The sequence below is a fragment of the Leptinotarsa decemlineata genome, unplaced genomic scaffold, assembly GCF_025532065.1.
Source record: "Leptinotarsa decemlineata unplaced genomic scaffold, Ldec_3_MD MMD2_tig00000576_RagTag_RagTag, whole genome shotgun sequence".
NCBI lineage: Eukaryota > Metazoa > Arthropoda > Insecta > Coleoptera > Chrysomelidae > Leptinotarsa > Leptinotarsa decemlineata.
Window position 1 is genome coordinate 6,544,114 of NW_027412551.1, and position 23,365 is coordinate 6,567,478.

The 23,365-nt window shown below is 35.7% G+C and overlaps 1 long non-coding RNA gene across 1 annotated transcript; it reads left to right on the forward strand.

Moving 5' to 3' along the window:
* Positions 1-8,930: 8,930 nt before the first annotated feature.
* On the forward strand, positions 8,931-17,322 carry LOC111510994 (uncharacterized). Its single transcript, XR_012465272.1, has 2 exons — positions 8,931-9,106; positions 17,128-17,322. It is a non-coding gene; the product is annotated as an uncharacterized lncRNA (long non-coding RNA).
* The last annotated feature ends 6,043 nt before the right edge of the window (positions 17,323-23,365 follow it).

Genomic DNA, 23,365 nt, shown 5'->3' on the forward strand with positions numbered 1-23,365 from the left:
AAATGAGTTGATCATGAATCGAACAAATTGTTTCATTATGGATCTTCATCAAGTAACGGCCGATTCAATCAGAATACAAATATCTTCAACATTCCTGAAATGACAAGAAATTATTGAAATACAGTGGTTGTCTACATTTTTCATCTAATTTTTGTTCGTGCCATCGAATTGCAACAGATTTTGCCATCGATTTCATACCAAGATTTATAGAAATTACCAGTCTTCTAAGTTCAGAGTGTTGATTCTAGACAAGGTCATGACTCTTTATGAATTGACACAAAATTTGATGGTAACAGCGTCAAACTGCAATTAGTTGGGTTCTCAATATATGTGTTCTCATATATAATTTTACTCTCTTTAGAATGTTGCACTGCCAATAAAGGCATATTTCACAATCTGAAGAGAATTACGAGTTATAGTACACATTGAATTTTTCTTTGCTGATTTCGATGTTCATCTTCTCCAAAATCACCATACATTCTTCAAATGTTTCATCATTTGGGTGATATCGTCAATTGGCTGAATATTGCTTTCAGTTAATTATAATTCTGGAGTAGTCACACTGATATGGTTCAGTATTAGTATATGGTTTGGTATAGTTATTATATAACTAGAAAAATGAATGTACTCTTTATGTCCAACTCATCATGGATTCACTTTGTATTTCGTATTGAATTGTGACATAGAGCCTACTTCATAACACACGTCATCATTTGAGATTTCGGGCTTTTAAAGGTCATGAAAGAGTATATTTTCAAAATCAAAACAAAGTTGGAGACATGCAGACGAAACCAGAGTCATAAAACGAAGCGTTCGTGATCCAAACCAAACAGTACTGTTTCGATTAGCCAAGGTATCATCATTGATGTTACACTGAATCCCGATTGGTTAGGAAGGAATGGCGATGCCATTCCTTCTTTATAGATGACATCTATAGGATCAATAGAAGATTAGATTCATGAATCTCAAAGACAAACGAGGCTTCACATGGCGGTCACTTGAAAAGCCAAGCTTCGATATTGATTGCCAAATGAATGTTGTTCTCTCTCAATCACTGAAGTTCCCAAAATTTCAGATTGACGTAGATGAATTTGAAAATACCGGAAAATAGTAACCTTCCTTCTTCGATAAAAAATTAACAGTTGTTGCGATTTGCTAAAATATTCTTACAGATCCTGGTGACAAGTCTCTTTCAGTTTTGTTTGGTGACTCTGTGTAACTCAATTTTATAGACCAAGATAATAAGATCTGATAGTGAATAGTCGTCATTTCATCAAAAGAATCAACTCTGTCTTCATAACTCTCATAAATTTCCAAAGCCGTTCCTGACCTTTGTTCCAGAACAGATGAGGTAAACATTATGTGAATTGCAGGTGGAGTGAAATTATACAAAAACCATTATCGCGCTCGCCCTCGTACAGACCTAATGCTTCGGAACTGCAATTGGCAGAACTAATTTGTTAATAACGGCAAAAACCTTTCTGACCCTAGTTACCTAATCTGATTGTGAGCTTTGCCGTGACATTGATCAACTTACAGATGAAATTTTGGTGTGCAGTAATTAACCCGATTAAGTTGATAACGGTTTCATGCGTATTTTGAAAGTGTTTTTTTTAGTCTGTGATTCAACTTATATTCATTAGCGAGACAACTTAATGCAAAAATGTGCGAAACTTCGGACTTCCATTGTATGATATTATATAAAATGATTTGAAATATCTGAAAGTACTAATAAAAAATAAGAATAAAAAAAGAGTAGATGGAAATAACAATTATATTGAGAAAAATACCCTGAAATAGAATAACAATGGAATAATATACAATTAAACATGAACTCGGAAGGAGAATAGACCAAGCAACGAAAGATCACCGTTCTACCTCTTTTTTGATAGAAATTATTAGTATGGCTATTCAACGTGGCAATGCTGCTTCGGTCCTTGGAACAATTCCTCGTTCACATAATTTTGATGAGATCATGCATTGCCCTAATTTCAGTACGGAACTGAAATCTCTTCGAAACAAGCCGAGATATGTGGATATTCATCAGTCTCCTATCAAGGTTAATTCACAAGTGATTGATCCACTTCCTTCTCATTCAGTGCGGTCAATGGACTTAGGTCATTCTTGCCCCCTAAATATGAGTTGCAGTCCTCGTAGTTCTGGTTCCCTTTCAGTGGAAGAGCTCCATGAAGAGCTCCATGAAGCAAGAGCCGAATTGATCCCTCTACGAAACCCTTTTTCACTTGGAAGGATCGACCGCAGCTTGAGAAATGGTTCTTATGGAGATTCTGTGAAACATGTTTTTCCTTACAAATCAGTAGGGAGTTGTCCAGAAAATCTAGAGAAGAAAATTGGATCGAATAATTTGGGAAACGCTTGCTACATGATTAGCATTTTACAAGTGTAGTTCATGCAGCTGCAGTTTCGTAAATATGCATCATCTTTCTCTCCAACCGATTTCCTGGAGTCTTTGAAGTCCACTAGATACTCATTAGGACACCAAAAAAAAATTGTTCTGAATTCTTGGGGTTCTTGTTGAATACCATTCGTGAGCAAAACGATAGCAAAATCAATACTCCTGACCGCTCTGGATTGAATGATTCCGTACAGTCCATCTCGTCTTGTGTTTGTAAATCTTTTTCTGGAAAAATCCTCTCTTTACTTTGTAATGAATGTTCAAGAGGTAGCGAAAACTTATATGAATTTCTGGAACTTCATCTAGCTTTTCCTAATATGACTAATAACCAGTCCGTGCAAAGCTTATTGTTGAATCTTTAACAGGTAAAGATCGACTGTATTGCCAACCATGCGCCAAACTAACTGACTGTTGTAAGGAAACAAGTATAGCTGAGGCACCAGTCAATCTTATAATAACACTGATGATCTTCAAACAAGACTCAACCTCTGACGGAAGCAAGAAACTCTTTGGAAGGTTCGAAATAGATGAACATTTGAATCTAGCAGACCATTATTATAATATTCATGCAGTCATTGTTCACTGTGGTTCTGGCGTTGAATTTGGTCATTATTACGCCTTGGTCGAAGACGCAACGGACTGATTTTAGTTTGGCTATAGTCGTGTCACAAAGTGTTCTGGCGATTTATTGGAGCCTCTGGAGACACTCTACATTTTGTTTTATGAGAGAGAGGATATTGGCAGATCAAGATCTTCAGATGATGTGGTGCTGCAGGATTTTCCGAGTTTTCCTGCAGCTGAAAAAGCAAATGCGCCACTGGAATCAATGAAGTCGCCCCGGAGCGCCAATTATTAATTGTTGTTTTTATTTTTATCATTGTTATATTAAATAGTTAGTTTTTCGATAAATGAATATATAGGGGGGAAGTTTACAATAAACTTGCCCCTCATTTAAAACATTTCAAAATAGGTATTTTTTGGCAAAAATTGAAAATTGAACTATTAGGTAAACAAACTTAAATACTCAATACTTTATCCATATGTATATTTTTTGTTGTTGTTATTGGAATGCTGATTGATATCAGGTGTATAATGTATTACTTTTTCCATTTTTTTTGTTTTTTATTTGTATTTGTTTTATTTTTTTTTTGTTGCCAGTTCTCGTAGCTAGCTGTGGAGGTTAAGTGGTAGAACAAACCTGTAATGTTCTACACTACAGTTTTGAACTTCGCCTTTTGGATGTTATTTTGTATTTCACCCAATGAAGACCATTATTATTATTATTATATATAATTAAACAGAAAATAAAAAATTAAGAGATTCCAAGCCAAGTTACTTCTCGACGTTTCGATTGTTAGTATCTACAATGATGACTGGACTAATTCCTCCGAGAGATGACTATTTATGGGTAATTCGAGTACTTTCACTCATCTCCGCTCTCCTCTTTCCACTTCACCGGTTTTGGAGAAGATGATTTTTTGGCAGAAGTTGGTCATTTTCCGCTTGATTATCCGCTTGATGCTCTCAGCCAAGCTGAGAGCATATCCTCCCTGGATATGCTCTCAGCTTGGGACCACTCGATGTTATGTTGATGGGTCCAAACATGCTCTGTTATTCCCTAATTTTTCAGCTATTCTTTTTTAATTTTCCTTTTTTATTAGTTCTTTCAGGGATTTCGAATCATTTTGTCGCATGGAGACGACAGCTGATTAACGGAAAAACAGATTTTTCAAAGATATTTTAAATAATATTAGATAATAGAAGTCCGAACTAATGAAATTCATCATGAAACATTGTCAATTACCTTCAAATAAACAAAATAAGTTGATCATGCAAAGAAGTAACTTTCAGACACAAACTGATAGGAATAATCCCTCCGAAATAACTACTTTCATATGAACATTGAATTTCACGAAAAAAAAAAATACTTTCGAAACAACTGCTTTCCTATGAACACTGAATTATATATACAAAAAAACACGATTTCCTATTCAATTCAAAACCAACACATAACGACATGAAGCACACCTTTGTTTATCAAAGTTCGAAAATCCATTTGGAAGACCCTATGGTAGGAGGGTAGTCTTTGCTGACCAGTTAAGTTATGAAGAATTAATTATTTGGGACAATACGAGTATGACTGAATTCGATAAAAAATTTTCATTATACATCAATGAGTTCCTTGAATTTATCAATTAAACTTTTCTATTCTGAATATAATGACCGGTACATGAGATTCAGTAGGTTATACTCATGTGACTAGAAAACTTTATCAAGTTATATAAGAGTTTCCGAGTACGTACGTGTACAAGTTCGTACATTCAATTGTCACAATTCTCACAAATTGCTAGTTTATCACTGAATAGTTGATACGTGTTTATCAAAATATTACATCCTCCATAAATTAGTTTTTGAAAAGGTACACAACGTTTCATATGGTGATTCGAAATCAAATATGAGTTGTATTCGTTCATTTCCGAAATACAGCCCTAAACATTTCAATTATGTTTTTTTTGTGGTTGTCATAATTTCAATAATAGCGACATCAGGTAAGTTCGACTTATAATCAAAAATCATTACTCGTTACATAGTTTTCAGTGAATTTGAAAAATGTTATCATAGTTTATGTTCCATTTCATACAATTTTTGAAATACAGCTGAACATAAGAGAGTTTATTCCAAGTGGAAAATTGTCAATGTTAGAAAAGCTTTTCTTTACTTCGATCAATGAGATCAGAATCAGAATTGTTTCATATCATTGAAGAATAATATTGGCAAAAATCAACCAACTTTTCGGTTTCGGGTTTATAGTTCTCGATAATATAACTATTATCATATGTAAGTACTACCAATGTTTTCCAATCTCAAATATTTTTTAGATTCGAAATCATAAGAACTTGTTAACTTCTGACCACATTTTGATGTGTCAGATAATCTTTTTTTTTTCATCATATATCATGAAATTCAAAAATTCATACTTCAGGAGAAATCAATTGCTTTATTCCTTCCTTTGGAAAATTATTCTCCTTTGGTATGAAGAATAAGAAATGAAATGCCAAAACCCTCTTCCATATGATATAATAATATTGAAATAAGAATTGAAAAATATTTTTGAATTCATAATTACCTATTCAAAATTACTAATGAACGCGTATCAAAAATATTATTTTCTGGAGTAGTGAAGAAGAAAGTGAAACAAATCATAAAATTATGAAAAAACAAAATTTAATTGGCGCTCCGGGGCGACTTGATTGAATCCAGTGACGCGTTTGCTTTTTCAGCTGAAGGAAATCCCGGAAAAACCTGCCGCACATCATCTAAAGATCTTGATCAGCCAATGTCATCTCTTTCATAGAATAATATAAAGGATGTCTCCGGAGGCTCCAATAAATTCAAAATATCACCAGAATATTCAGTGAACATTATTTAAAAGTGACATGTTCTTAGTATAATTTTATGTATGATCATTAGTTCGATTATTTTTTATTTTGATTGATGCTGAAACTGATACCAAAAGTAAATCATGAATGAAGTTGCTAAGAAAAGAAACCCTATTTGACGCGCTCTCTATCGAACATACTGTAAAGTAATAGAAGTATTCCAAACTATGTTTAGTCTAATCAACAACTTCAAAAACATGAAAAGTAGAGATAAAGGTCCTAAAAATATTAGCGATAGCTCATTCGGTTTGAAATCACCGCTAGAAAAATGTTTTTGAAGGATTTTGGTGCAGGTAAAAATTCGCAACTGTTATTAACAAAATAAGATTTAAAAAAATGGTATTTAGTTTTTCGTTAATAACTCAAAAAATATTAATATTCAAGCAGTTATAAAAAGAGCTCGTTGAAGAGGAAAAAATTTATGATAAAAAAATACCAACTCCCGAAACTCTATCTCCATTATTTATAATTTCAATTTGACGTTGAAAATAGGGTTCCGCGCGGCTGTTATATTATTCCGCGCGGCATGCGCGCGCTGCCGTTTTCAGCTTCAGAAAAAAATATAACGTTGGTCAATATTTGTTTATAACAAATTGTTTTTTTGTCAAACTATTCAAAACTGTGAAATATGATTTTAAAAAGCAAAATTATTTCTTAACTAATTATTTAAACAATCGAAACATAAAAAAATCGATTTTGATCAATAAAAAAAAATTAGAAAAAAAATTTTGTTTTAAAAATCAGAATTATCTCCAGACAAAAAGATAGCAAAAATAAATTCCTCAAAAATATTGAATTTCTCTCTTTGTTTGAAACAATTGAATAAACAAACATAGCTGAATATCAAAAAAAAATTCGTCAACAATTTTTAGATATTTCATTTTGCAATAGTTATAAAAAATCATAATTAACAACTTTATTTCTTAACTAATTATTTAAATGATCGAAATATAAAAAAATCGATTCTGATCAATAAAAAAATTAGAAAAAAAATTTTATTTTAAAAATCAGAATTATCTCCAGACAAAAAGATAGCAAAAATAAATTTCTCAAAAATATTGAATTTATCTCTTTGTTTGAAACAATTGAATAAACAAACATAGCTAAATATCAAAAAAAAAAAACGTCAACAATTTTCAGATATTTCATTTTGCAATAGTTATAAAAAATCATAATTACCAACTTAATAAATTTTCATGAACTTTCATCGCAGGATATATATATATATATATATATATATATATATATATATATATATATATATATATATATATATATATATATATATATCCCATTATTTATGCCAATGGAAATTGGGAAAAAATTTGTTAATTAACAATTGAATAACTTTTTGAAAAATGAAGATAAAACTTTTTTTTCTACAAGACTCGATTCATTCAAGTGTTAAGAAGATACTAGATTTTCTTCAAATTTTCAAAAATACATTTTATGTTATGAAAACATATTTCTTTTGACAAAACTCTCTTTAGCGGCAGCGCGCCCATTAGAGTTTCGGGAGTCAGGACTTTTTTTATCAAGAATTTCCTCCTCTTCAACGAGCTTTTTTTTTAAAATTGCCTGAATATTAACATTTTTTGAGTTGATAACGAAAAACTAAATGCCATTTTTTTTTCATCTTATTTTGTTAATAACAATTGCAATTTTCGTCTACTGTTTGGTCTACAAACTGTTTAACAAAATTATTGATTCAGCGTACTGCTTTTGATTTATTTTTTTGATTTATTTCATAGATACATTAATCCTAATGTCGAAAAAATGTTTGGCGTTTTCAAGTAGAGATTTTGAGTTTGAAAAATCGAGATTTACCACATTTTATGTATTTGCTCATGTGACTTCGAAATCTGAACGTTGTTTGGCCCGCCAGCTATACAAGTTTCAGGTTTATAGATTTGCCTCATGTAAATCAAACGTTCAGTAGTTTTTGTCATTTGTGCTTCCTGTGTATATCTTTCACAGATCTCAGATGTGAGGATTGTAAAAAGTTCATAGCGTATCTGTATCTGTAGAGTAGGGAGGGTGTATATAGGCTCACAACACTTAGACCACATGTGACCTATTGTATATCCTCCCGAGGAGTTGTCCACCTAGGTCATCCACCATCCTGTTCTTTCCAGGAAGGTGGACAGGTCACTAAGATACATCTCCTTCATATCAGCAGGTGAAGGCCAAGATTCGATGAACACACACTCTCTTATTGACGATAACTCCTGACATTCGCATAGGACATGCCTGATAGTTTCATCTTCCTGTTCACACATCCCACAAAGAAGTGTCTCCACTAGCTTCATATTATGGAGGTGTTTTCTTAGTTGGCAGTGGCCAGTCAGAAGTCATACTGTTAAGCGTCCTGGTCATCACCAGGACCCAGGATCACCCAGGGTTATCCTGACAAGATTGCATCCTTTGATTTCATCCCATCTCTTAAGGGATTGAGCATAGATGTACTGTTTGGCTAGTTCCGCAATTGTCGAAGTCATCAGGCTGTAGGTGCCACTGGGTTCTGAAATTCTCAGTCCAGCCGCTTCCTTGGTTATAGAGTTGGCTATACGATTACCTTCACTACTATCGTGCCCTTCAACCCACCTCAGGATAATATTATTAACTACCGAGGCTCTGGCTAAATCTTGGTGGTACTCTGGTACTAGCCCTGAGGTAACAAGTTGTCTGTTCAAGGCTAATAGGGCTTTTCTGCTATCAGTGCAGATTGTTATATTTTTGCCAGAAATTCCTTTCCTGGTTATTTCTTATGTGACAGTTGAGATACCAGCCAGTTCTGTTTGAACCACGTTGGTAAGAATATTTGCTTCAAGATTCAATGGGTTCGGAAATTGTAAATTGATGTGCTTACAAGCTAACAACTGGTCAACAAAACAACAGACAGGACAGAGAAAGATTTGTAATGAGTATTTAGATGACGGATATATGATTTTCAGTTGATTAGAAAAAACATCATTCAATATTTATTGGGGGCGTTTAAGAACAATTTAAAAATTTACTCTGCATTAGGAGAAAAAACTGAAATTATTCTTTTCAGATTATATATGTTGAAAACACGATTTTCAAATAATTCAGATTGAGAAATAAAAATTGTGTGTGTGTGAAGTAAATGTCAATGATGTTTCAGGTATTGCTGCCGTACATAAGGTTGATATAGATACGGAGCCAGTAAAACCAATCAACGGTAGTGCTTCGGCAGAAAGGACATTCGGGACGCCTTTGAGTTTATTTGGTGAGAGACTATTAAACTGACTAATAAAAATTTCATTTGTTCGAGATTAATTGGTATACTTTCCGTTGAACTTCATTCTATTGAACTCGAGAAAATTCAAATCCAACTGAACGTTCATTGAAATCCATTGAGTGACATAATACATGTAAACTTGTTTTTCTCACAGAAATATCCCCCAGTATTGTAGTTTCTTATGAAGTTTCTGGAATGACTAGGAAAACATGGAATATTTTCATTTCGGAATCGATATTCCTAATAAAATACGTTCATTAGAACAAAATCTGCGCTGGTTGGCCTTGGTCGAATAAAAATTGTGCAATCAAAAACTTTTTGTTTGCCACTGTTACCTTTGTCCTACATCCTGACTGGATCCTGCGGGAGAAGGAAATATTGAGAGCAGATAGTTGTTGGTTCACATATGGATCAGAAACACCTTCCGGTTCTGGTGCTGGTGTTTTCAGTCGCAGACCCAGGACTAAGTTATCTACCTGCCTAGGAACTTATGCGACGGTATTTCAAGCGGAAATTGAATTGTGTGCGGAGAGATTGGATTAATCCAACCTCACTCACAAGTCAATAAAAATATTCTCGGACAGTCAAGCGGCGTTGGAAGCTCTTGGCTCCCACCGAGCAACGTCTAAATTGGTAGCAAACAGCTGAGAAAGACTCTCCTCGATAGAAAGACTGAACAGATTGTTTCTGGTCTGGATTCCTGGCCATACTGGCCTGGAAGACAAGGAAGCTTCTGACTCTCTTGCAAAGTAGGGTGCTGCAAGCGGCTTCATTGGACCAGAACCTATCATTGGCATCGCTTTGGGCTTTGCCAAACAAACACTCAACACCTGGATGGCAAGAAGAGTTAAGGACTTCTGGCAGAATCTTCCAGGATTGGCTCACTCCAAGGCATTTATTCACCCTTCGAAGCTTGATTCCAAACAGTTGTTGGTCACAGTAGGGATGAACTACGATGTCTAACAGGCCTTCTTACTACAGGTCACTGTCATATGAATCATCACATGCAGAGACTTGGACTCTCGGAAGACAGTGTGTGTCGCCTCTGTCTGAAAAATGATGAAACTGCAGAGCATATACTTTGTGCCTGCCCTGCTGGGGACCGAATCAGGTTCTTTGAGTTCGGCGAATCCGCACTCTCACCATCTGACCTGAAAGACTACTCACCATACAAACAAATCGGCTTCGTTAAGAAGCTGGGTTTATTTGGCCGAGTGTGAATATGTGTGAGCAACAATAAATCCTTTTGGGTTGCGGTGGAGGGTCGAATAGACCCACTCACTTTAGCCATACCTACCTACATACATCCTGAAGATATTTGCCATAATAGCAATTCTGGGCATTGATTTAATATTAAGGTAGTAGGTATAATATAGATAATATTTCTTGTACACAATTATAATCTACCTTATTTTTCCAAGTCATTAGGCTGAAATAGCCTGATTCGGTAATAAATAAATAAATGAACGTTTGGTACGGGTTCCATTCGACCACGGCCTGTCATTCAGGATTTCATTCTCCCCAATATAGGTTATTTCATTCTTAGTCATATCTTGGACGCTTTCGCTGTGTTGTTCAATTCATAGAAATCAGTAAAATGGAGAATAAAATAATTCTTTCTCTGAGATTGATGAAGTCAATCTACTTCACAGGAATTTCCGAGGAAATTCAACAATGTCATATAAGAAATACAGTAAAGTTCTACACGAAAATATATCACATGCTCATTGCTATCATTGTTTTTTTTTGAGAATATGATTTTTATGTTCAACTTACACTTTATAGTGGGATTTTCAGTGGACACTTTACAAAACCATAAAGGTGCCTCGCTATACAATGGCTTGCTCAAGCGTTTTCATACTAAATATGTTGCGGTGTAACTGTCCAGTGAAAATATCAAGTGTTACTTGAATAATGGATTTTCATCAAGTATATCGGCCAATCCCATCATATATGATTGTTTTGGTTTATGTTTTGATAATAGTTCACGATGATGAAACAAAATAAGTTTCCAGAAATCGAGTTTTTTGGTGACCAAAAATGTTTTTTGGTACTCAGTACCTAGCACAAGATATCATGAATCACTATAGCTAAGTGACACAACCGAAATTATTCTGTTTTTCCAACGGTGAACTATTTAGAATGACAAAAGACTTAAAAAAATATATACATACATTTCAGATTATGTAATTTTCAAATATTTCTATTTTCCAAAATGGTGCTTAGATTTAGATATAAATGCCTAAAGGTAGGATTTCATTGAACCCACAAAGTACCTTGAGAGGTATGATTATTGGGAATCTTTTAGCATGAGAAATATGAATCTGTTTGGTATATAAAATTTCTATGAATTTTAAATGGGGATAAATCCCCAAAATTTCAAAGTCCAGATTATAACATTGGAAATTATGGAAATTTAAGAATGCGTGTGTATATGAATAAAATAAGTCAAGCAACATAAAGAATACATAATGCAATAATGATAAAAATGATAATAATAATAATAATAATTGGGGACCTTGGCTTATCAAAGCGCCTGACGTTCGCTTTTCTCAGGTCGAGTGGGCTGGAGTCGGAAACTGAGGGGTTCATCATGGTTTGCCTGGATGGTGTCTTCAACACATTAGTCTACCGCAGTTGCGTGGTGGGCATAGAGGTACCTGACACAAGGTGCAGGGCATGCCGAGAGGCGCCCTAGACCCTAATGCACTTGCTATCAGCATGTCCAGCGAGACGAATATTCGGACGAATATCGTCCGAAAAGAGGAGGAAAAACGGATAAAATATCGAGATTTTCTCTTCGAACTCCGCAGACTCTATCCAGACCACTCTGTCAAGATAGTTGTTCTGAATATTGGAGTCCTTGGTGGAATGATGTCCTCTCTACTCTCGAATCTCAAAATCACACCGGCTTGCCGCACTAAGGCATAAATCTTAGCCGTACAGATGCAGAAGACTATCATTTTTGGCTCACTGCGCTTTCTTAGGGCACATGATTCTCGGACCCAATGATCACTTATCCCACGGTTGTGGGGGGTGGTCATTGGTTTATAATGCTGGCGCGCCCTCCCGAATGTATCGGGGCTACGGACGATAGGGCCTGACCAGCGCACACAACGGTGAAAAAAAAATGATAATAATAATAATAATATACATAGAAGCTCATAATCCTGATGTAGTCCTTCTCGACCACCAGAACAAAACGATATTTTTCGTGGAGTTTTCAGCTTCTGGCGAGACCAATATCGTCAGAAAAGAGAAGGAAAAACGGATAAAATATCGAGATTTTCTCTTCGAACTCCGCAGAGTCTATCCAGATCACTCTGTCAAAATGGTTGTTCTGATTATTGGAGTCCTTGGTAGAATGATGCCTCTACTCTCAAATCTTAAAATCATACCGGCTTGCCGTACTAAGGCAGACATCTTAGCTGGACAGATGCAGAAGGATGTCATTCTTGGCTCACTGCGTTTACTCAGGGCACATGATTTTCGAAACTAATGATAACTTACCTCACGGTGTGGGGAGTGATCGTTGGTTGATAATTCTGGCGCGCCCTTCCGAATGTATCGGGGCTTCAGGTATAGGGCCTGACCAGCGCATACTTCGTTGAAATTAATATTTAGGTACAAATCTGATCTGTGATTCCATGAGGCATAACTTGCGTATATATGTCTGTAGGATGAAATGTGAATTACGGTATCGGCCAGGGAGATAGTTGTGAACCGGCAGTCATCTATCAGATCCTACTGTGTAGGAATGTTGGGAGAGGTGAATATTTTGAAATTCTATTTCGAAATATTTATTTTCTCATACGTTTGTATCTCGTCTCGAAACAGTCATCAGGCATATTTTGATATCTGTTGAGTGTACATGGTATATTTCTTCCCTACCCTGCGGCTTTCTTCGTAAGTTGGAGCTATCACTAGCGACTCAGGTACATTACTGTTTCGGACGGATATTTTCTGTACTGATGAGGAGTTATATCTCGAAACTGGTCTATATGTGATCCACTGGATTAATTTCAGCATAGTCTTGTTGCTGAATGAACTAAAAATATTCTACGAATTTATCCTACTTGCCATAAATATTTGTCAGATATACCTAATTCGATGTCCGTAGTGCTTTCAACCTATGAAAAAGTTGTTTTTTGACAGGATTGTACCGAATCCTACTGTGCAGAAACATTAGGAAAGGTAAATGTTTCGAAATTTCATCCTTCAATAACTATTTTTCCAATTTCATTTTTGATTTTATCGCTATCGAATTAAAATGTTTGTTGATTTCACGAAAAATAAATGACATTATCATTCAACTTCTTGGTCCTATGAACATGAGAAATTTCAGAACAAATTCTTGAGGTATTTATTTTTCAAGCGATATCACAAGTGTCCAAACTATAACTCAACAAAGTCTTTGGATCTACGACATGAATTTGAAATATTATCTTTAGAACACAGACGCCAATTATCAGCAATGATATTCATGCACAAACTCTTGAATAACAACATTGATTCTTCTCAGTATGTTACCATTTCACTTACCCCCTCGTAGCACCCGATTTTCGCTCATGTTCAATATTCCAACCGTAAGTACCGCATCGAAAGCATCACTAATATCTTTACTAAAGTTAGTTAATTGTTTGAATATATCAATAGATCTTCACTGGACACTTTCCCAATCAGTATTCTGCAAAAAAAATTTGGAACATAGGTATGTTGAATTTACCATATGCAGTATTTCCCTCTACAATTCTGGTACATATTTTACTATTTTTATACATTCATGAGTATTCTTAGGATTATATGAACTTTCATTGCTGTGATAGTTTTTTGGATAATTAATAAATGGATGAGATTGACGATTCGATAAAAGGTTTTTCAACAGGGACTGTGGAACTTCGACAATTAGTAATGGCCATCTTACTGAAGTCAAATTAGTTGTCGTTTGTATTTCATCGGTTCGGACTTCCATTGTCTAATATAATATAAATTGATTTGATAACCCTACTAGGGGAAATAGAAGTCAAAGAGCAGGATCAACTGATCAGTTTCGACGTGGAAAGCCTCTACACCAACGTTCCTGTCGAAGAAGCACTTCGAATCAAACAGAAGAAGCTCTCCGAAGATGTGGACCTGAAAGATAGAACAAACTCACCGATACAAGTAATCATGAAATTACTAGGATGCTGTGTACGAAACTGCTACTTCCAACTGAAGGACGAATTCTTTACGCAAGATGAGGGACTGCCAATGGGATCGCCACTTTTACCTGTTAAGTCCCGAGTCTGGTTGAGATACGTAGACGACACCTTCATAATATGGAACCATGGAAATGCAGAACTAGACATTTTCCTGAAGCACATCAACAACGTAAGTCCTTCCATCACTTTCACAATGGAGAAGGAAATCCACAACGAATTGCCTTTCTTAGACGTATGGGTGAAGAGGACCGACACTAAATGGAAAACCCACTCACACAGAACAGTATCTGAACCAGAAATCCAACCACCATCAAACGATTAAGAGAGGAATCATCAAGACTCTACTGGACCATGCTTTTGGCATCTGTGATACAGAGGAGGTCTCGAAAAGGAACTAGGCATCATCAAAAATGACCTGCAACGGAATGGTTACTCCAAAGTGATGGTAGAACAGACTTCAGCTAGAAGACAGCAAAAACTCCACAAGGAAGTGAAGCCGCCATAACCAGTACTTGTACTTACCTACATCAGAGGATTATCGAAAAGGATGAGACGGATTGGGTCCAAGTATAACATCAGGACCTGCTTCAGATCTGGAAACACTATCCGTAGCAGCCTCACGAAAACCAGGCCACTAAACGCAGACTGCAATTCCAAGAATTGCATTTACTGGATACCCTGCGAGTGCGGAGAATCATACATCGGTGAAACTAAGAGGCCATTGAAACTTCGCATTGCTGAGCACAAGAAACACACACAGCGAGGAGAAACCAGCAAATCCGGAATAGAAGAGCATGTTTGGACTCATCAATACAACATCAAGTGAAATCATCCACAAAGAGGAACACTGGTCCAGGAGAAAATTCAAAGAAGCCATGTATATGTTGTCCAACAACGCATTTAGTCAAGCTAGCGTAGAGATACGTAACATATGGAAACCTCTTATCAAGCGAAAAAACGACCAACTCTTGCCAAACGGTCATCTCCCGCCAAAACCAATGCAGCGGAAAGAGGGAAGAGGGGATAGATGAAAGCACTCGAATGTCCAGTTATCACCCGAAGACGATTGTGGATACTAACAATCGAAACGTTGTGACATAACTTGGATTGAAATCTTTTAATTTTTATTTTTTCATTTTTTGTTAATAATATTTTTCATTTTTTCAGATTTCATCAATATTTCAATTTTTATTTGTTTAGTTGTTGTTGTATGTTATTTCTTTGTAATTTCAGTTTTTGTTTAATCAAATTATTATTTTCGGTTGATCTTTTTGATTTTTTCCAGGGTTATCAAATCAATGTATATTATTTTAGACAATGGAAGTCCGAACTGATGAAATACACCACAAAACATTGTCAACCACCTTCAAACAAATAGTTGTCATTTATTCAGTCTGCTTTGCCAAATCATCAAGGACGGATATAGTATTCAACAACATGTGTAAATAATGAAATTGTTTCATCAAAAAAGGAGTTCTTTTCGGGCAACATACCGCGCGCTTCTCTCATTTTACGGTCGCCATAATCGTTCTATCGTGTGGACTATTCGCAATGTGGTAGATGAATTTGAGTCCACTGGTTAAGTAAACGATCGACAAATACCCTTACATTGACAAAATGCAATATCTGATGAAAACATTGCCACTGTCTGTGGGAGTATGCAAGAGAATCCGAGCCAGTTGATATCGCGTCGCTCACAGGAACTCAGCCTTATGCAGATCACAACTGACAGAAGAACTGATAAACGGCCATAGACAACGAGGTGTGTTCGCTGAATTATCGAATTTGCTACGATCCAAGCCATACGAGATCTAAAAGCGTCTAATGCTTCCCAAAGGTGTCACTCTTTAGTGTGTATTTAGGGCTGGCAGCATCATCAGTCCATATTTCTTTGATAACGGCGTTGGCCAGGCTACCACTGTCAACGGCGAGCACTATAGGTAGATGATTATCAACTCATTTTGATCTTAATTGGATGATCTGGACCCCAACGACATGTGGTTTCAACAGGACGGCGCTACATGCCAAACAATTCATACCCCATTGGATATTCTACACGAGCGATTTGAGGGCATGGTCATCTCACGTTGGGGTGATGGGAGTTGGCCAACGAGATCGTACGATTTTTAGACTTTTTCTCTAAGATGTTCTGAGGTCACAGGTGTATGCGAATAACCCACAAACCACATCGATTCTCAAAGACAGCATAATTCATGCCATCGGTCAAATTCAGCCTGATTTATTCACCAGAGTCATGGAGGGTTGGACATCTGAACTATGTTATATTCCACACATAATGGCATCAATTAGCCTTTTTAACGAATGATAAATTTCGATGATATCTCACACACAGTATGTTTTATTCAAATCTGAAGACAGAAAGCGCTCAATGAAAGACCCCATATGAGTCTAGCAGTCTTTCGATTGATTTTCAACTGAACTGAACTTGGTTTGTAAATTTTCAAATGACTCTAGTTCAGTTCAGAGGAAATATACTTGGATAATTAATGGAGGCTGATGCTTTTTCCATCACAGGAGTGATTTGTACCTGTAAAGTTACAAAAGTTCTCTTCATTGTTTTTGTTCATTTCAGTTGAGAATACAAAATTATTATATGTAGATATATTTAAATTTCAATGGAATTCATCAGAGTTCATTCAGAGAATGAACACATTTCACATTTCAAGAAATCACATTATTCTACATTTCATAACCAATGAAATGTAACTGTTGAAGCACTGGAATGATTTTTGAAAACTTTCATCTATTTTTCTGATGATTATATAATATAACGAATTTTTTTTTCAGGTTATCTCAGGCAAAAATGGGCGAGGCTATCTGTGGTTTCGAAAGACACTGGTAGTGATTGGTTCAAACCATGGAAAGAAGAAGAATGGCAAAAATTGTCCTAAACGTCGCAAAATCCTGAAATATGTCAATATTTTCTTTGTCAAGATGTAATATCTGTGGTCAAAATAATAACAGATCCTCACGTGACATTAATTAATTGTTTTTTTTTATTTGGACCGAAAATATTTTATATACCAAAAGTAGTTTCTAGCTGAAGTTTCTGTTCTCAAGACGTGAAAAATCATTGCTAGTAATGAATGTGGCAAAAAATTGCAAGTTGAGCATTCAAAACTTATATTCTAAATTCAATTTACAAAATAGCCAAGTATGAGTTGAAATAAATGATGAAAATAGGTTTTAACTGTTAAACATATGTCGTCAACAGCCAACATGTTCTAGTTCATGATTTTTTAAATAGTGTGAGAACTGGGACGGTAGTTTGCTAGGTTGACGTGGATGGTTTGCTACACTCACTCAATCCATCGCTGTGTGAACCGTTGGTTCAAACCACAACGGATCGGACGATCGATTTCCACTTCCCATTGTCCAACCTGTGTTAGGAATCAAACGTTGAAAGGTGAGACCTTGTTATTGGAATGGTATTGGAATGGAATTTTGGTGGTTGGTTCGAATATGGTATCACCGATCACTCCCACATTGATTTCAATTTGAGATCCACCGGTAGACAGCTGTTTCAGCCTATTGGGCATCGTCAGTCCTTGATTGAAGGCAGAATGTGACTAATCAAGAAAAGTACTTGATAAAAATAACTGCGTAAACGCAAGCGAGACATAAGTGGAACCACTTATTGGTGAGACATCCAAGGCAACTTGCCAAGTTTTTATGTCAGTGTTGGTGGTTTGACAAATCAACCGACAACTGCATTCTGACATAGAAACTTGGCAAGTTGATTTGGATGTCACACCAATTGGTAGTTCAACTTATGTGTCGCTTGCATTTACGCAGTTATTTTTATCGAGTACTTTTCTTGGTTATTCACATTTTGTCTTCAATCGAGGACCGCCTGCCCGTTACTGACGATGCCCAATAGGTTGAAACATCTGTCTACCCATGGCTCTTAAATTGAAATCAATGTGGGAGTGATCAGAAAGGTACTTATCTATTTATCTTTTGATTTCATGAAAATATTTTCCAGCAGCAGATAAGTTTCACACGAAAGAAGTCACCTACTATCAAGGACTATTTCATTATTCATACCAATTTACAGAGAATCAATTAGATGAAAGATTTCGGGATCATTTTCACTGGTGTGTTCAGTTTCTCTGGGCACATTGAATGTTATAGAAAAATGAGCTTTATCTTTAGATCTAGCCGTGAATTAAATTACAATACTTGTTTGTTACTCTTCAACTCCATTGTCCGTTCTAAGCTGGAATATGGTTGTGTCATTTGTAATTCAATGACCATTTTATAATCTGAAACTATAGAAAAATTCCAGAAACGATTATTAAGAACACTCTTTTTTAGAAAACACAATGTTTGGCCTTCATTTATATCGTATTCTAGCCAATTACAAGAATAAAACATGAAACCATTGAAAGACCGCAGTGAGTCCTCGGAAGTTATTTTTGTTTTTAACATTCTTAGAAAACTGAAAGTACCTGAAATTCTCTGTACTATTGATTTTATTGTACCTGACGTAAGACTGAGAAGAAGAGACAATCTATTTCGTATCTCAAACAATTTGTCTCCTCTTCAAAAATGTTTCGAAACAGTTAACAAAATGGCGACGAACTGTGAACTGGATATATTCAGTATTACAGAGGGACAACTCCTTCGAATGCTCAAATGTGTCTGGAATTTTTTTTGGCCATTTTATTATTTACTGTTTTATATTGTAATATTTTATGTCGATTTCAACTGTATCAATGGTACTCAATAAATACTATATGAAAGGAACTTTTGAAAAAACTGACCATGGCCAGAAACTATGAAAGTAGCCGACTCAGTTATCTCCGGCTGTGAGAGCTCACACTCTTCAGTCAAATTATCGTTTTATATCAATAATTTCCAATGTACAAACTCTCAATTTTTTGTGTTTCACCATCACGAGTGAAATTATTGAATGACGATGGAATAATACCTTGCTTATTGTGAATGTTGCGTCTTTGTGATTATATTACAATTTTCTTTCGAACTGTATCTTTCCAGTCAACATTTCTCCCTGCAAATACAAATTAATGCTCAGAGCACAAAACTTTTCCAATTTGAATCTCAATTAATACGACTTATTAATTGGAAGTAATCGCGGGGCCGGAATGGTCCTATTTTGAGGTATTGAATTATTTCTGAAGGTCTTTGAAGAAGTTTCTCTATTCATAAACTGATATAGTTTTGAAATATTGAAATACGAGTTCTACTTACATTAAAACCCATCCCAGGAATAATTCAGAATCTGAATCATCTGAAACCTGTGAGTTCCAGATGGAGATGTCACATTTCACTCTTTGATACGGCTATATGTTATCACCAATTACTGTGATTGAAATCTTTTTTAGAGACTGGATAACCTCTAGACAGTTTGACGTAGATGATTCATATTCAAGTGAAATACCTATATTCGAAGGAAAGTTGAGAAATAGTTGCCGTGAGTCATTTCTAGATCGGAACAGATCTTGAAGATTTTTGTGTTGTGCTTTTGCATATTGGATTTTGAACAAAGAATTTGAATTTCAATTAACAATCTGGGCTGGACAAAGTTTATTAATATGAACGTGCAGTTTTTGCTTAGGTGAAATGAAAACAATAACGAGAATAAAGGAACACGATATGAAGATGATACAAGAAGAATTTCGGAATTGAATAACTCGATACGAGTAAGTACTTCAATTAAGCCTAATCACCGATACAATTTCTATACCTTAAATCATCCTGATAACTTCAATATGGGATTTAGGTTGTCACAATTTCGAAAAAGCAGTACATATTTCTGGCTGATCACAAATCCTGCAGACTATCCCCACAAAAACAGATCAGTCAAAATTGTTGGAACTCTATAATGGGTCCAGAGAATACAACAGAGAGTTTCTTTCGAAAATAAATTTGCAGAACGTAATGAAATATAGGGTTAAATGGAGGAGCAAGTTCTGATTGCGTTACTGAAATGACAAAATCAGAACCTGAATTCTGCCTTTTGACAAAATTCAAGAATTGTCTGTATTATTCATACATTGTACTGCATTTTGTCAATAAAATCAATCAATCAGTCGAAAACTTCCTAATTTTTTGAACAGTCAGTGACTTATCATAGTATAATTCCTACAATGAAATATAAATCAACGTAATGAATGAATGAGTATTGATATGAAATTCCACTCACGGGAACAGGTATCAGTCTCTCTCTGGAAAAGGAAGTGATGTCGAGAAGGAGAAACTCCTATCACAACATTTTTTGGCTTTCAATTCGTACATTATCATAATACATTGGAAAAATTGAAAAAATATGGATCATAGAGAAAAAGTCATCGTCATCAACAACAGTGAACCAAAAATGTCGGTATCAGAAGGAAAGACTAATTGTAAAGTTGAGCTAGACTCGACAGATACAGAAATTAAAATTGGAAGAAATGAAAAGGTTTTATTACATATCTGACAAACTAGAGAAACTTATTTCCAAAAGAAAAAGAATATACCAAACAGCCCCCATTGATGGAGATGAAAATATTCCACTACCGACACATATGCAAAGTTCAGACGCCAACAAAATAAAAAACGGAATGCAAAAGCCGACAGAAACAGCTTTATGCCAGGTGACGAAAAGAGCAGAATATGCTTCAAAGGACAAAAAAGTGCCTTCAACTGCTCCCTTGCACATAGAGAGCTTATTTAATGATACGTCCCTGCAATCAATCAATTATGTGAATATTGCTTAGAGGAAGAATGTTATACAAATCATCATAGGAGAGACAGTAGTAACACGAGTATTAAGATGCTGTCCTCAAAGGGGAATTTGTTGCCACTATTATTAAATGTTGTAATGGACAAGTTGCCACGTCTTCTGGACCATAATTTACACAAAGTACTGGCTATGTATCCTAGTCAACGGCAAATATAATAATATGATAGAAGGGCACATGCACCAGTCCCTGAATATCACAACTGAATAGACCTACGAAAAAGGGGCGAACGTAAGCCCAACAAAATCGATCATGGGAGTATTCTTCACGACAACCATAGTTTCAGGACCTCTGAAACTTCCTGGCGAAGATAAAAATCCGGTCTGGTCAAATATCTGGGAGTGATACTAAATCCCAAGTTGATTCAGAACGAACATCTAGAAAGACTTGAGAGAAATGCAGTAGTGTCACTGATGTTGGTCAGACTCACCTACCAAATGACATAGAGACTCAAACAATAAATGATATATTGGCTCTACACCATGGTGGTTGAACGCATGATAACATATGCATCTATGGTCTGGTGATCGAAGATGAAACAAACGACCGAAATCAACAAATTAGGCGGGGTGCATAGATTAGCATCTTTTGAAACAACGAAAGTAATTAAAATCACCTCTACAGCTGCATATGGATCTTTCTCTTCCTTTAGATTTAGTGATAATGAAGAAGGCAAGAAGGCAAACTCCCTGGTTGGAGTCTCAAAACACGAAGTGAAGCAAGTGGACAGTCATAGTGAAAATAAAATACACCTGGTATACAGACGGACTGGAAACCGAACCTGAAGCGGGAGCTAAAATATACTGTGTCGAAAAAAATTTTAATTTCAGTAGAGGAAGGCTGAGAAAACTGCCGGAAAGAAATAAATGAACCAAATACTGGTTGCCAGGACACTCAGGCATCGCAGACAACGAAAGTGCTGATGAGTGTATCAGACAGGAATCATCAACTCCATGTACAGGTCCTAAACGAGGTGTGAGGGTACCAAAGCTTTGGTATGGAACTGAATCGGAAAGTTCTATTAGAAACATAGGGAGTACTGGAAAAACATACCCGGGAACACAGAGGACTGAAAAACTGATCCAACAAAGCGGTGATCGGCTCAGAACAATCATAGAACTACTCACTGGGTATCACTCATTGAGAGGCCACGTGGACAGGATATGTTTGTACAACGGATACTTCAACTGCAACGAAGGGACAGAGATAACCTGTTGACATGAATCAAGCAAGGGGCCTGTAACTAGTACAGGGTACAGGATTGTTGGAATAGGTTTTTTTCCAAGATTCGGGAGGAATAGACAAGTCAGACGGCTTCGGAGTAGTAGAAACAGAAGATTTGTTCTAAGTCAGCTAGAAGAAAGAGGGTCAGTAATTCTTTCATTTTTGTCTCTAGTCAACTAAAAATAATCAGTGCAGTCCAGTCACAAGAATATGTCACAGAACCAATTGGTAATCTAGAGAAATATATTCATGTTTCACGTTGAGCATCAATTTTCACAGATGCTTGAATTTTGATGTTTAGATTGATCTCATTTCCTAGTTCTGTGTCTACATATTTTATTCTTGTTGTGTCATCAATTATAGATGTTATTGTAACAAAAATGTTGGAGTTTAGCTTTGCTGAAGTGTTCTGTTACGCTTGTAGCTTTCATGTATTAATTAAAGTTCACGTCGCTATGATTTTCTAGATATATGTTTTCATACCATCGCAGACTTAGTTGCATATATTGGAATTTGGAACCTCTGACGTGGAATAAATCTATTGAAAACACTTTTTCTCAACAGATCAGAAACGGTGTCTCTTGGTGCGCGTTTTGCTAATCAAATTGGGTTCATCAGGAGATTGCTGAAACCATCATGGTGATGCTAACTTTGTCAGCGAAATGCACGTCACGACACAGAATTGTTGTTTTGTTGAGGAAATAGATACAGACTCATGTGCTCATATGAGCATGATTTTCAGGTATAGAGAGAATGAGATATTTCTCTTATAATACATTGAGATTCATGAATATTTCAATAGCTATTTATGATATGAGTGTTGAAGGTAAGGTTTTATTTTGTTTGAGTGAAAAAGTTTGCGAAACGAGCGTAGCGAATTGAGCAATTTCACGAACAAAATGAAACTTACTTTCAACACAAATATCATATGTTTTGTACAACTGTCCTGTTTTCATAATAAAATAGATGAATTCAATATTTCTATAAGAACACATTTTGACATCTCTTGTCAGTTAACCACAAGAATACAGGGCAATAGCATGTCTACGGTGGAG